Genomic DNA, 15126 nt, shown 5'->3' with positions numbered 1-15126 from the left:
TACATTTTCTTGATTGCACATTCACTGTTATCAAGTAGGGTTTGTAAACACCACTCTACAGCATAAATACTATACATTTACGTAAAACACTGCTGGAGTAGAATACACAATAGAACACAATTTTAACCCTTAAATGCATAGTGTTACATACCTGCAATATGGATTGAAAAATTATTTTGTCCACCTTTAGAGAGAATTTAGCGAACTAACCCAAGTCTTACAGGTGCAACGAAGTATCTCTGATACTTAGTATTAGCTGTTGGCTGTACTGTGGACTTCTGGTGACCTTTTTGGAAGTATGCAGAGAAGTTAGGTGTGAATTTTGCTTAGTTTCCAAAAGGGTGGGATAGGATGCAGCAGCATCAACTTGGCCAAATGTGGGAAGGTTAGTGGTGAGCAGGCAGCAATTTTCTTCATGCTGCCAGCTATGGGAATATGCGCTGTGTCCCTTGTTTTTTTAGGAACATACATCACATTTAAACTGGATGTCCAATTCCTGTTGATCCACTGTAGGGAGTTAAGAGGATAAATTATTACTGTCATTAAGTTTGCTTAATTCTATGAGAACAGTAAATTGTAGCGATTAATAATGCATACAAAATCATATCTGTGATGGTTGAGAAACATGACTATGAATCTGCAGTTAACAATTGGTTCGCACATATAATTGTAAGTTAATGGTTATTCCTGAAGCAGAGACCACAACAGTCTGTGCAACAAAAAGAAAATCTAATAACACACAAGTTAATTTTCGTAGCTGATGTCAGATGAAGAATAAATTAAATGCTTTAAGTTCTACATGCTAAACTTTCAGGGCAACACAGGGAAGATTTCATGGACTGAAGCAGCAGACTGTTCAGTACACGCGAGAAAAGTGGAATAAAGGCTTCCTCATTACTTGAGAAACTAATCAAATGAAGGTACTGGAAATGAGGAGGAATTTTTCAACTGCATGAGGTGCAGAATTCAAAGCAAGTATGAGCTCGTGCATGGTACTTAACTTCTTCAGACAGATCAATATAATAATAAAAAGTGTCTGTATTTACCTCACTATAAGACAACTCAGAATATAAGATGACCCCCTTTCTTTGAAGACCCAACATGTGAATTTTTTGGTATTTAACATATTCTGACTAATATTTGCAAAGTCTAAAGGTAGTTATAGAAAATAAAAATCACTTTGGGATGTGGAACAGTCATAAATAAATATCTCCAGTTAAAAACAATACAAAATGACAATGATACAACTCCACTAACTTAAGATTCACTGAGCAGCAAATAAGGTTCTTTTTTGTTTTCATTTATAGTATGTCCATATCAAGAAGAGAAGAAGGCTTAAGTTTTTTATTTGCTTGGCATTCAGTAAATTCAGATGAGTTACGCCTGAGACGAACTGCCATACCAATGTTACTGCGAGGGGGTTTCATTGGCATTTTTGAAGTCTCTAGAGTAATATGTTGTTTTGTGTTGTTAATGTCTCTGAATGCTTCCGTTTTGTTAATTACACTTGAAGGGACTCCACTTTCCTGTTGAGCAGCACTCTTTCGTCACTGCAGAACTCAAAGTCTTTGATTGAAAATGGCTATCTCATCACTTGTTGGTAGAGCATCCTCTACCTTAATCTCTGTAGCTTCTCCAAGACTTGAACACAGTTCTGCCTCCTGCTTTGAAGTCTCCAATATTTCTTTCATGAGCGCACACTTCTTCTCTTGAAGTTTTCTTGTTTCACACTCTAGCTTAGTAAGAGCCTCACATAAAGGCAGCGTATCATATAATGCAGGATAAAAATGAAATTCAAGTTCCTTACTTAGTTTGTCAGCTTCATGCAATAAAGAATTCAGCCTTTCGTGCATCTCATGTTTCTTCTGTTGCTCTCTAGAAATAATATTCTGGATCATCTCCTCAATTTCTTTCTTAACCTCATCACCACGCTTTGCAACATCCTCTGCATTAAACCCACATTATGCCCACAGCGTCTTAAGATTTTTGAAGAAGGCACTATTCGATATGTCTGTCACTAAAGAATTCGTATCATCCATCATAAAACATAAACTCTCAACCACTCAGTTATAACAAGAAACTGGGTCTGTAACCACTCGGCCACGACTGCTCGTATCTGAAGCTTCCCTCGAATCGTGAAAAATCCAACCGGTCTGCGCAGAATGTTGACAGGAAACGAACTCTGTGCACTGATTACGGCAGGGCTACCAGCGCTACGAGACGAGCCATTACGGAAGCGTTAAAAACCTTCGCCCGGACATGGACTCGAACCCTGGACCCTTAGGTTAAAAGCCTAATGCTCTACCGACTGAGCTATGCGGGCTCACGCCCGTTGTAGGTGGAGCGGCTGCAAGCAATGTGAATAATTGGAACGCGTGTGTAGGCGTACTACGGTAATTGCTGGCTTCTGGCGCAACTGGCGACTTCACCGACTTCCCACTGACGCTGGTAGCAGCCCAACAGCGGACCAGTGCCTCTTCTGCCTTTATCCCGGTGCTGACAGTAATTGCATCTTGCGCCTGTTTTCCCCGATTACGTTCGGTTGAAGCTCCGGAAGGAGGGCGACAAACGAAGGTTGGAAGGCCAAAACATGGAGGGACGTGTGCGCAAAAACTTCCCTTCCGGTACCGGAAATCGAACCCTGGCCTCCTGGGTGAAAGCCAGGTATCCTAGCCACTAGACCACACCGGATTTGCTCAATAAACGTGAGATTTACTCCCTCTCCTCCCGCATTTCGTGCTGAATCCGGACTCAGTGGTGTTCTCTGTTTGCGAGCGTATTTGTGCGTGCAGACTGGCATGGCGCACAGCTCGAAACTGACTATTAATTGCCGTTTGCATCATAACAGGGGAGGAGAAAGATCAAAGTTGTACCTTGCCATAGTTGGAAGTAAACATTTTGACGCTGAGGCGTGGACTCCTTGGGGGTAACAAACGACAATTAAGTTCGTTCCCTAGCAACAGCAACGCCGTTAATTCAGCCATTATGTACAGCAAATTAAATTCCCCGGGTGAGGATCGAACTCACGACCTTAAGACTACGAGACTTACGCGCTACCTACTGCGCTACCGAGGCACGTTGCAACAAACGTCCCAGGAAACTTGGTAAGTCCCACATATTAGAGATAGACAGTTCGCGCTTTCTCAAGAATCTGCTGTGTTGCTACACGTGCTTTCCCGACGGGCTAGATTAAACTGCTGCCGCAGCTTTTTCAACGGAAAGCAGCACTGCCTGAGGTTACAGTACATCGCCCTTGCGGCACCTGGACACAGCGGCCTGTAGGGCCAGGCCGACGCTAGAGTTCAGAAATAGCACGCGACCGTCCAAGTACGGCCTCTTGCGTGCTGCGCGTTTGGTTCTTCTCACAGCGAATCCTGCTACACATTCCTGTGGCTGACGCAGCTCAAGCGAGCAATCGGCGCGGCGGCATTATAGCGAGAACAGCAAAACGATGCATCGGCCGGGAATCGAACCCGGGCCGCCCGCGTGGTAGGTGAACAACCTACCACTTTTTTAGTTGTTGTTCTCATTTTGTTAGTTGCATTTGTTGGGGGCGGGCGTCCGATGACGTCCGTGCTTGCCGAGCACATTCCCGAGCAGCTGTCTGCAGGGAAAGTGGGATTGCCACCCAGCGACGTCGGATACGACCGAAAAAAGTGCTACACACGCGGAGTCCCCCACTACACTGCCTTATAGCGACCGCTCATCACTATCGTGTGAGTAACGTTGCGGCCGCGGCGACGAGTCTTGCCCAAAGACGCAGCGTGCGTGGAGGCGCTACCCGGATGCGTGTGGATGCACCCTCCTACCTCGTAAAGCGCCTACAGCTACTATCACGCCTTCCAAGCAGTTGATCCGGGTTCGATTCCCGGCCACCGCAACGGGCGCAAATTTTCGCGTATGAGTATGTGTGCTGTTAAATTAACGTTTTCTTTCCGTCGTTGCTCCAAGCAGGCCATCCTGTAGTATGTCCCGACTTGTCCCGACTTTGCTCGGCTGACGCGAAAGCTGACGCTTGGAATTCGCCCTTATCAAAAGGACAGGCGCTATAAACGGCTGTGAGAGGAGAGGTGTGGCGAGGTGCCAAAACGACACGCAAACCGCGAAATTTTCTGCTCCTCCTTCCTAAAGAAAAAAAGAAAAAAAACGGACGCAGTCGGTAGGACTCGAACCTACGCTCCCAGAGGGAATCTGATTTCTAGTCAGTCGCCTTAACCACTTTTTTTTATCTTATTAAACATTATTAAATGTTAATTTTTTGTTACATTTTCTTGATTGCACATTCACTGTTATCAAGTAGGGTTTGTAAACACCACTCTACAGCATAAATACTATACATTTACGTAAAACACTGCTGGAGTAGAATACACAATAGAACACAATTTTAACCCTTAAATGCATAGTGTTACATACCTGCAATATGGATTGAAAAATTATTTTGTCCACCTTTAGAGAGAATTTAGCGAACTAACCCAAGTCTTACAGGTGCAACGAAGTATCTCTGATACTTAGTATTAGCTGTTGGCTGTACTGTGGACTTCTGGTGACCTTTTTGGAAGTATGCAGAGAAGTTAGGTGTGAATTTTGCTTAGTTTCCAAAAGGGTGGGATAGGATGCAGCAGCATCAACTTGGCCAAATGTGGGAAGGTTAGTGGTGAGCAGGCAGCAATTTTCTTCATGCTGCCAGCTATGGGAATATGCGCTGTGTCCCTTGTTTTTTTAGGAACATACATCACATTTAAACTGGATGTCCAATTCCTGTTGATCCACTGTAGGGAGTTAAGAGGATAAATTATTACTGTCATTAAGTTTGCTTAATTCTATGAGAACAGTAAATTGTAGCGATTAATAATGCATACAAAATCATATCTGTGATGGTTGAGAAACATGACTATGAATCTGCAGTTAACAATTGGTTCGCACATATAATTGTAAGTTAATGGTTATTCCTGAAGCAGAGACCACAACAGTCTGTGCAACAAAAAGAAAATCTAATAACACACAAGTTAATTTTCGTAGCTGATGTCAGATGAAGAATAAATTAAATGCTTTAAGTTCTACATGCTAAACTTTCAGGGCAACACAGGGAAGATTTCATGGACTGAAGCAGCAGACTGTTCAGTACACGCGAGAAAAGTGGAATAAAGGCTTCCTCATTACTTGAGAAACTAATCAAATGAAGGTGCTGGAAATGAGGAGGAATTTTTCAACTGCATGAGGTGCAGAATTCAAAGCAAGTATGAGCTCGTGCATGGTACTTAACTTCTTCAGACAGATCAATATAATAATAAAAAGTGTCTGTATTTACCTCACTATAAGACAACTCAGAATATAAGATGACCCCCTTTCTTTGAAGACCCAACATGTGAATTTTTTGGTATTTAACATATTCTGACTAATATTTGCAAAGTCTAAAGGTAGTTATAGAAAATAAAAATCACTTTGGGATGTGGAACAGTCATAAATAAATATCTCCAGTTAAAAACAATACAAAATGACAATGATACAACTCCACTAACTTAAGATTCACTGAGCAGCAAATAAGGTTCTTTTTTGTTTTCATTTATAGTATGTCCATATCAAGAAGAGAAGAAGGCTTAAGTTTTTTATTTGCTTGGCATTCAGTAAATTCAGATGAGTTACGCCTGAGACGAACTGCCATACCAATGTTACTGCGAGGGGGTTTCATTGGCATTTTTGAAGTCTCTAGAGTAATATGTTGTTTTGTGTTGTTAATGTCTCTGAATGCTTCCGTTTTGTTAATTACACTTGAAGGGACTCCACTTTCCTGTTGAGCAGCACTCTTTCGTCACTGCAGAACTCAAAGTCTTTGATTGAAAATGGCTATCTCATCACTTGTTGGTAGAGCATCCTCTACCTTAATCTCTGTAGCTTCTCCAAGACTTGAACACAGTTCTGCCTCCTGCTTTGAAGTCTCCAATATTTCTTTCATGAGCGCACACTTCTTCTCTTGAAGTTTTCTTGTTTCACACTCTAGCTTAGTAAGAGCCTCACATAAAGGCAGCGTATCATATAATGCAGGATAAAAATGAAATTCAAGTTCCTTACTTAGTTTGTCAGCTTCATGCAATAAAGAATTCAGCCTTTCGTGCATCTCATGTTTCTTCTGTTGCTCTCTAGAAATAATATTCTGGATCATCTCCTCAATTTCTTTCTTAACCTCATCACCACGCTTTGCAACATCCTCTGCATTAAACCCACATTATGCCCACAGCGTCTTAAGATTTTTGAAGAAGGCACTATTCGATATGTCTGTCACTAAAGAATTCGTATCATCCATCATAAAACATAAACTCTCAACCACTCAGTTATAACAAGAAACTGGGTCTGTAACCACTCGGCCACGACTGCTCGTATCTGAAGCTTCCCTCGAATCGTGAAAAATCCAACCGGTCTGCGCAGAATGTTGACAGGAAACGAACTCTGTGCACTGATTACGGCAGGGCTACCAGCGCTACGAGACGAGCCATTACGGAAGCGTTAAAAACCTTCGCCCGGACATGGACTCGAACCCTGGACCCTTAGGTTAAAAGCCTAATGCTCTACCGACTGAGCTATGCGGGCTCACGCCCGTTGTAGGTGGAGCGGCTGCAAGCAATGTGAATAATTGGAACGCGTGTGTAGGCGTACTACGGTAATTGCTGGCTTCTGGCGCAACTGGCGACTTCACCGACTTCCCACTGACGCTGGTAGCAGCCCAACAGCGGACCAGTGCCTCTTCTGCCTTTATCCCGGTGCTGACAGTAATTGCATCTTGCGCCTGTTTTCCCCGATTACGTTCGGTTGAAGCTCCGGAAGGAGGGCGACAAACGAAGGTTGGAAGGCCAAAACATGGAGGGACGTGTGCGCAAAAACTTCCCTTCCGGTACCGGAAATCGAACCCTGGCCTCCTGGGTGAAAGCCAGGTATCCTAGCCACTAGACCACACCGGATTTGCTCAATAAACGTGAGATTTACTCCCTCTCCTCCCGCATTTCGTGCTGAATCCGGACTCAGTGGTGTTCTCTGTTTGCGAGCGTATTTGTGCGTGCAGACTGGCATGGCGCACAGCTCGAAACTGACTATTAATTGCCGTTTGCATCATAACAGGGGAGGAGAAAGATCAAAGTTGTACCTTGCCATAGTTGGAAGTAAACATTTTGACGCTGAGGCGTGGACTCCTTGGGGGTAACAAACGACAATTAAGTTCGTTCCCTAGCAACAGCAACGCCGTTAATTCAGCCATTATGTACAGCAAATTAAATTCCCCGGGTGAGGATCGAACTCACGACCTTAAGACTACGAGACTTACGCGCTACCTACTGCGCTACCGAGGCACGTTGCAACAAACGTCCCAGGAAACTTGGTAAGTCCCACATATTAGAGATAGACAGTTCGCGCTTTCTCAAGAATCTGCTGTGTTGCTACACGTGCTTTCCCGACGGGCTAGATTAAACTGCTGCCGCAGCTTTTTCAACGGAAAGCAGCACTGCCTGAGGTTACAGTACATCGCCCTTGCGGCACCTGGACACAGCGGCCTGTAGGGCCAGGCCGACGCTAGAGTTCAGAAATAGCACGCGACCGTCCAAGTACGGCCTCTTGCGTGCTGCGCGTTTGGTTCTTCTCACAGCGAATCCTGCTACACATTCCTGTGGCTGACGCAGCTCAAGCGAGCAATCGGCGCGGCGGCATTATAGCGAGAACAGCAAAACGATGCATCGGCCGGGAATCGAACCCGGGCCGCCCGCGTGGTAGGTGAACAACCTACCACTTTTTTAGTTGTTGTTCTCATTTTGTTAGTTGCATTTGTTGGGGGCGGGCGTCCGATGACGTCCGTGCTTGCCGAGCACATTCCCGAGCAGCTGTCTGCAGGGAAAGTGGGATTGCCACCCAGCGACGTCGGATACGACCGAAAAAAGTGCTACACACGCGGAGTCCCCCACTACACTGCCTTATAGCGACCGCTCATCACTATCGTGTGAGTAACGTTGCGGCCGCGGCGACGAGTCTTGCCCAAAGACGCAGCGTGCGTGGAGGCGCTACCCGGATGCGTGTGGATGCACCCTCCTACCTCGTAAAGCGCCTACAGCTACTATCACGCCTTCCAAGCAGTTGATCCGGGTTCGATTCCCGGCCACCGCAACGGGCGCAAATTTTCGCGTATGAGTATGTGTGCTGTTAAATTAACGTTTTCTTTCCGTCGTTGCTCCAAGCAGGCCATCCTGTAGTATGTCCCGACTTGTCCCGACTTTGCTCGGCTGACGCGAAAGCTGACGCTTGGAATTCGCCCTTATCAAAAGGACAGGCGCTATAAACGGCTGTGAGAGGAGAGGTGTGGCGAGGTGCCAAAACGACACGCAAACCGCGAAATTTTCTGCTCCTCCTTCCTAAAGAAAAAAAGAAAAAAAACGGACGCAGTCGGTAGGACTCGAACCTACGCTCCCAGAGGGAATCTGATTTCTAGTCAGTCGCCTTAACCACTTTTTTTTATCTTATTAAACATTATTAAATGTTAATTTTTTGTTACATTTTCTTGATTGCACATTCACTGTTATCAAGTAGGGTTTGTAAACACCACTCTACAGCATAAATACTATACATTTACGTAAAACACTGCTGGAGTAGAATACACAATAGAACACAATTTTAACCCTTAAATGCATAGTGTTACATACCTGCAATATGGATTGAAAAATTATTTTGTCCACCTTTAGAGAGAATTTAGCGAACTAACCCAAGTCTTACAGGTGCAACGAAGTATCTCTGATACTTAGTATTAGCTGTTGGCTGTACTGTGGACTTCTGGTGACCTTTTTGGAAGTATGCAGAGAAGTTAGGTGTGAATTTTGCTTAGTTTCCAAAAGGGTGGGATAGGATGCAGCAGCATCAACTTGGCCAAATGTGGGAAGGTTAGTGGTGAGCAGGCAGCAATTTTCTTCATGCTGCCAGCTATGGGAATATGCGCTGTGTCCCTTGTTTTTTTAGGAACATACATCACATTTAAACTGGATGTCCAATTCCTGTTGATCCACTGTAGGGAGTTAAGAGGATAAATTATTACTGTCATTAAGTTTGCTTAATTCTATGAGAACAGTAAATTGTAGCGATTAATAATGCATACAAAATCATATCTGTGATGGTTGAGAAACATGACTATGAATCTGCAGTTAACAATTGGTTCGCACATATAATTGTAAGTTAATGGTTATTCCTGAAGCAGAGACCACAACAGTCTGTGCAACAAAAAGAAAATCTAATAACACACAAGTTAATTTTCGTAGCTGATGTCAGATGAAGAATAAATTAAATGCTTTAAGTTCTACATGCTAAACTTTCAGGGCAACACAGGGAAGATTTCATGGACTGAAGCAGCAGACTGTTCAGTACACGCGAGAAAAGTGGAATAAAGGCTTCCTCATTACTTGAGAAACTAATCAAATGAAGGTGCTGGAAATGAGGAGGAATTTTTCAACTGCATGAGGTGCAGAATTCAAAGCAAGTATGAGCTCGTGCATGGTACTTAACTTCTTCAGACAGATCAATATAATAATAAAAAGTGTCTGTATTTACCTCACTATAAGACAACTCAGAATATAAGATGACCCCCTTTCTTTGAAGACCCAACATGTGAATTTTTTGGTATTTAACATATTCTGACTAATATTTGCAAAGTCTAAAGGTAGTTATAGAAAATAAAAATCACTTTGGGATGTGGAACAGTCATAAATAAATATCTCCAGTTAAAAACAATACAAAATGACAATGATACAACTCCACTAACTTAAGATTCACTGAGCAGCAAATAAGGTTCTTTTTTGTTTTCATTTATAGTATGTCCATATCAAGAAGAGAAGAAGGCTTAAGTTTTTTATTTGCTTGGCATTCAGTAAATTCAGATGAGTTACGCCTGAGACGAACTGCCATACCAATGTTACTGCGAGGGGGTTTCATTGGCATTTTTGAAGTCTCTAGAGTAATATGTTGTTTTGTGTTGTTAATGTCTCTGAATGCTTCCGTTTTGTTAATTACACTTGAAGGGACTCCACTTTCCTGTTGAGCAGCACTCTTTCGTCACTGCAGAACTCAAAGTCTTTGATTGAAAATGGCTATCTCATCACTTGTTGGTAGAGCATCCTCTACCTTAATCTCTGTAGCTTCTCCAAGACTTGAACACAGTTCTGCCTCCTGCTTTGAAGTCTCCAATATTTCTTTCATGAGCGCACACTTCTTCTCTTGAAGTTTTCTTGTTTCACACTCTAGCTTAGTAAGAGCCTCACATAAAGGCAGCGTATCATATAATGCAGGATAAAAATGAAATTCAAGTTCCTTACTTAGTTTGTCAGCTTCATGCAATAAAGAATTCAGCCTTTCGTGCATCTCATGTTTCTTCTGTTGCTCTCTAGAAATAATATTCTGGATCATCTCCTCAATTTCTTTCTTAACCTCATCACCACGCTTTGCAACATCCTCTGCATTAAACCCACATTATGCCCACAGCGTCTTAAGATTTTTGAAGAAGGCACTATTCGATATGTCTGTCACTAAAGAATTCGTATCATCCATCATAAAACATAAACTCTCAACCACTCAGTTATAACAAGAAACTGGGTCTGTAACCACTCGGCCACGACTGCTCGTATCTGAAGCTTCCCTCGAATCGTGAAAAATCCAACCGGTCTGCGCAGAATGTTGACAGGAAACGAACTCTGTGCACTGATTACGGCAGGGCTACCAGCGCTACGAGACGAGCCATTACGGAAGCGTTAAAAACCTTCGCCCGGACATGGACTCGAACCCTGGACCCTTAGGTTAAAAGCCTAATGCTCTACCGACTGAGCTATGCGGGCTCACGCCCGTTGTAGGTGGAGCGGCTGCAAGCAATGTGAATAATTGGAACGCGTGTGTAGGCGTACTACGGTAATTGCTGGCTTCTGGCGCAACTGGCGACTTCACCGACTTCCCACTGACGCTGGTAGCAGCCCAACAGCGGACCAGTGCCTCTTCTGCCTTTATCCCGGTGCTGACAGTAATTGCATCTTGCGCCTGTTTTCCCCGATTACGTTCGGTTGAAGCTCCGGAAGGAGGGCGACAAACGAAGGTTGGAAGGCCAAAACATGGAGGGACGTGTGCGCAAAAACTTCCCTTCCGGTACCGGAAATCGAACCCTGGCCTCCTGGGTGAAAGCCAGGTATCCTAGCCACTAGACCACACCGGATTTGCTCAATAAACGTGAGATTTACTCCCTCTCCTCCCGCATTTCGTGCTGAATCCGGACTCAGTGGTGTTCTCTGTTTGCGAGCGTATTTGTGCGTGCAGACTGGCATGGCGCACAGCTCGAAACTGACTATTAATTGCCGTTTGCATCATAACAGGGGAGGAGAAAGATCAAAGTTGTACCTTGCCATAGTTGGAAGTAAACATTTTGACGCTGAGGCGTGGACTCCTTGGGGGTAACAAACGACAATTAAGTTCGTTCCCTAGCAACAGCAACGCCGTTAATTCAGCCATTATGTACAGCAAATTAAATTCCCCGGGTGAGGATCGAACTCACGACCTTAAGACTACGAGACTTACGCGCTACCTACTGCGCTACCGAGGCACGTTGCAACAAACGTCCCAGGAAACTTGGTAAGTCCCACATATTAGAGATAGACAGTTCGCGCTTTCTCAAGAATCTGCTGTGTTGCTACACGTGCTTTCCCGACGGGCTAGATTAAACTGCTGCCGCAGCTTTTTCAACGGAAAGCAGCACTGCCTGAGGTTACAGTACATCGCCCTTGCGGCACCTGGACACAGCGGCCTGTAGGGCCAGGCCGACGCTAGAGTTCAGAAATAGCACGCGACCGTCCAAGTACGGCCTCTTGCGTGCTGCGCGTTTGGTTCTTCTCACAGCGAATCCTGCTACACATTCCTGTGGCTGACGCAGCTCAAGCGAGCAATCGGCGCGGCGGCATTATAGCGAGAACAGCAAAACGATGCATCGGCCGGGAATCGAACCCGGGCCGCCCGCGTGGTAGGTGAACAACCTACCACTTTTTTAGTTGTTGTTCTCATTTTGTTAGTTGCATTTGTTGGGGGCGGGCGTCCGATGACGTCCGTGCTTGCCGAGCACATTCCCGAGCAGCTGTCTGCAGGGAAAGTGGGATTGCCACCCAGCGACGTCGGATACGACCGAAAAAAGTGCTACACACGCGGAGTCCCCCACTACACTGCCTTATAGCGACCGCTCATCACTATCGTGTGAGTAACGTTGCGGCCGCGGCGACGAGTCTTGCCCAAAGACGCAGCGTGCGTGGAGGCGCTACCCGGATGCGTGTGGATGCACCCTCCTACCTCGTAAAGCGCCTACAGCTACTATCACGCCTTCCAAGCAGTTGATCCGGGTTCGATTCCCGGCCACCGCAACGGGCGCAAATTTTCGCGTATGAGTATGTGTGCTGTTAAATTAACGTTTTCTTTCCGTCGTTGCTCCAAGCAGGCCATCCTGTAGTATGTCCCGACTTGTCCCGACTTTGCTCGGCTGACGCGAAAGCTGACGCTTGGAATTCGCCCTTATCAAAAGGACAGGCGCTATAAACGGCTGTGAGAGGAGAGGTGTGGCGAGGTGCCAAAACGACACGCAAACCGCGAAATTTTCTGCTCCTCCTTCCTAAAGAAAAAAAGAAAAAAAACGGACGCAGTCGGTAGGACTCGAACCTACGCTCCCAGAGGGAATCTGATTTCTAGTCAGTCGCCTTAACCACTTTTTTTTATCTTATTAAACATTATTAAATGTTAATTTTTTGTTACATTTTCTTGATTGCACATTCACTGTTATCAAGTAGGGTTTGTAAACACCACTCTACAGCATAAATACTATACATTTTACGTAAAACACTGCTGGAGTAGAATACACAATAGAACACAATTTTAACCCTTAAATGCATAGTGTTACATACTGCAATATGGATTGAAAAATTATTTTGTCCACCTTTAGAGAGAATTTAGCGAACTAACCCAAGTCTTACAGGTGCAACGAAGTATCTCTGATACTTAGTAATTAGCTGTTGGCTGTACTGTGGACTTCTGGTGACCTTTTTGGAAGTATGCAGAGAAGTTAGGTGTGAATTTTGCTTAGTTTCCAAAAGGTGGGATAGGATGCAGCAGCATCAACTTGCCAAATGTGGGAAGGTTAGTGGTGAGCAGGCAGCAATTTTCTTCATGCTGCCAGCTATGGAATATGCGCTGTGTCCCTTGTTTTTTTAGGAACATACATCACATTTAAACTGGATGTCCAATTCCTGTTGATCCACTGTAGGGAGTTAAGAGGATAAATTATTACTGTCATTAAGTTTGCTTAATTCTATGAGAACAGTAAATTGTAGCGATTAATAATGCATACAAAATCATATCTGTGATGGTTGAGAAACATGACTATGAATCTGCAGTTAACAATTGGTTCGCACATATAATTGTAAGTTAATGGTTATTCCTGAAGCAGAGACCACAACAGTCTGTGCAACAAAAAGAAAATCTAATAACACACAAGTTAATTTTCGTAGCTGATGTCAGATGAAGAATAAATTAAATGCTTTAAGTTCTACATGCTAAACTTTCAGGGCAACACAGGGAAGATTTCATGGACTGAAGCAGCAGACTGTTTCAGTACACGCGAGAAAAGTGGAATAAAGGCTTCCTCATTACTTGAGAAACTAATCAAATGAAGGTGCTGGAAATGAGGAGGAATTTTTCAAACTGCATGAGGTGCAGAATTCAAAGCAAGTATGAGCTCGTGCATGGTACTTAACTTCTTCAGACAGATCAATATAATAATAAAAAGTGTCTGTATTTACCTCACTATAAGACAACTCAGAATATAAGATGACCCCCTTTCTTTGAAGACCCAACATGTGAATTTTTTGGTATTTAACATATTCTGACTAATATTTGCAAAGTCTAAAGGTAGTTATAGAAAATAAAAATCACTTTGGGATGTGGAACAGTCATAAATAAATATCTCCAGTTAAAAACAATACAAAATGACAATGATACAACTCCACTAACTTAAGATTCACTGAGCAGCAAATAAGGTTCTTTTTTGTTTTCATTTATAGTATGTCCATATCAAGAAGAGAAGAAGGCTTAAGTTTTTTATTTGCTTGGCATTCAGTAAATTCAGATGAGTTACGCCTGAGACGAACTGCCATACCAATGTTACTGCGAGGGGGTTTCATTGGCATTTTTGAAGTCTCTAGAGTAATATGTTGTTTTGTGTTGTTAATGTCTCTGAATGCTTCCGTTTTGTTAATTACACTTGAAGGGACTCCACTTTCCTGTTGAGCAGCACTCTTTCGTCACTGCAGAACTCAAAGTCTTTGATTGAAAATGGCTATCTCATCACTTGTTGGTAGAGCATCCTCTACCTTAATCTCTGTAGCTTCTCCAAGACTTGAACACAGTTCTGCCTCCTGCTTTGAAGTCTCCAATATTTCTTTCATGAGCGCACACTTCTTCTCTTGAAGTTTTCTTGTTTCACACTCTAGCTTAGTAAGAGCCTCACATAAAGGCAGCGTATCATATAATGCAGGATAAAAATGAAATTCAAGTTCCTTACTTAGTTTGTCAGCTTCATGCAATAAAGAATTCAGCCTTTCGTGCATCTCATGTTTCTTCTGTTGCTCTCTAGAAATAATATTCTGGATCATCTCCTCAATTTCTTTCTTAACCTCATCACCACGCTTTGCAACATCCTCTGCATTAAACCCACATTATGCCCACAGCGTCTTAAGATTTTTGAAGAAGGCACTATTCGATATGTCTGTCACTAAAGAATTCGTATCATCCATCATAAAACATAAACTCTCAACCACTCAGTTATAACAAGAAACTGGGTCTGTAACCACTCGGCCACGACTGCTCGTATCTGAAGCTTCCCTCGAATCGTGAAAAATCCAACCGGTCTGCGCAGAATGTTGACAGGAAACGAACTCTGTGCACTGATTACGGCAGGGCTACCAGCGCTACGAGACGAGCCATTACGGAAGCGTTAAAAACCTTCGCCCGGACATGGACTCGAACCCTGGACCCTTAGGTTAAAAGCCTAATGCTCTACCGACTGAGCTATGCGGGCTCACGCCCGTTGTAGGT

The 15126-nt window shown here is 43.8% G+C and overlaps 10 non-coding genes across 10 annotated transcripts; all 10 read right to left on the bottom strand.

The window, feature by feature from the left end:
* Window positions 1-2250: 2250 nt before the first annotated feature.
* Window positions 2251-2323, bottom strand: Trnak-uuu (transfer RNA lysine (anticodon UUU)). The gene has a single exon. It is a non-coding gene; the product is annotated as a tRNA-Lys (tRNA).
* A 296-nt stretch (window positions 2324-2619) lies between these two features.
* Window positions 2620-2691, bottom strand: Trnae-uuc (transfer RNA glutamic acid (anticodon UUC)). Its single transcript has one exon. It is a non-coding gene; the product is annotated as a tRNA-Glu (tRNA).
* Window positions 2692-3002: 311 nt separating this feature from the next.
* Window positions 3003-3075, bottom strand: Trnat-cgu (transfer RNA threonine (anticodon CGU)). The gene has a single exon. It is a non-coding gene; the product is annotated as a tRNA-Thr (tRNA).
* A 3437-nt stretch (window positions 3076-6512) lies between these two features.
* Trnak-uuu (transfer RNA lysine (anticodon UUU)) lies at window positions 6513-6585 on the bottom strand. The gene has a single exon. It is a non-coding gene; the product is annotated as a tRNA-Lys (tRNA).
* Window positions 6586-6881: 296 nt separating this feature from the next.
* On the bottom strand, window positions 6882-6953 carry Trnae-uuc (transfer RNA glutamic acid (anticodon UUC)). The gene has a single exon. It is a non-coding gene; the product is annotated as a tRNA-Glu (tRNA).
* Window positions 6954-7264: 311 nt separating this feature from the next.
* Window positions 7265-7337, bottom strand: Trnat-cgu (transfer RNA threonine (anticodon CGU)). The gene has a single exon. It is a non-coding gene; the product is annotated as a tRNA-Thr (tRNA).
* Window positions 7338-10774: 3437 nt separating this feature from the next.
* Window positions 10775-10847, bottom strand: Trnak-uuu (transfer RNA lysine (anticodon UUU)). The gene has a single exon. It is a non-coding gene; the product is annotated as a tRNA-Lys (tRNA).
* A 296-nt stretch (window positions 10848-11143) lies between these two features.
* Window positions 11144-11215, bottom strand: Trnae-uuc (transfer RNA glutamic acid (anticodon UUC)). Its single transcript has one exon. It is a non-coding gene; the product is annotated as a tRNA-Glu (tRNA).
* Window positions 11216-11526: 311 nt separating this feature from the next.
* Trnat-cgu (transfer RNA threonine (anticodon CGU)) lies at window positions 11527-11599 on the bottom strand. The gene has a single exon. It is a non-coding gene; the product is annotated as a tRNA-Thr (tRNA).
* Window positions 11600-15036: 3437 nt separating this feature from the next.
* Window positions 15037-15109, bottom strand: Trnak-uuu (transfer RNA lysine (anticodon UUU)). The gene has a single exon. It is a non-coding gene; the product is annotated as a tRNA-Lys (tRNA).
* Between the last annotated feature and the right edge of the window lie 17 nt (window positions 15110-15126).

The sequence above is a fragment of the Schistocerca cancellata genome, unplaced genomic scaffold (assembly GCF_023864275.1).
Source record: "Schistocerca cancellata isolate TAMUIC-IGC-003103 unplaced genomic scaffold, iqSchCanc2.1 HiC_scaffold_80, whole genome shotgun sequence".
Lineage (NCBI taxonomy): Eukaryota > Metazoa > Arthropoda > Insecta > Orthoptera > Acrididae > Schistocerca > Schistocerca cancellata.
The sequence above is the reverse complement of the archived record's forward strand: the minus strand, read 5'-3'. Positions and strand labels throughout refer to the sequence as shown.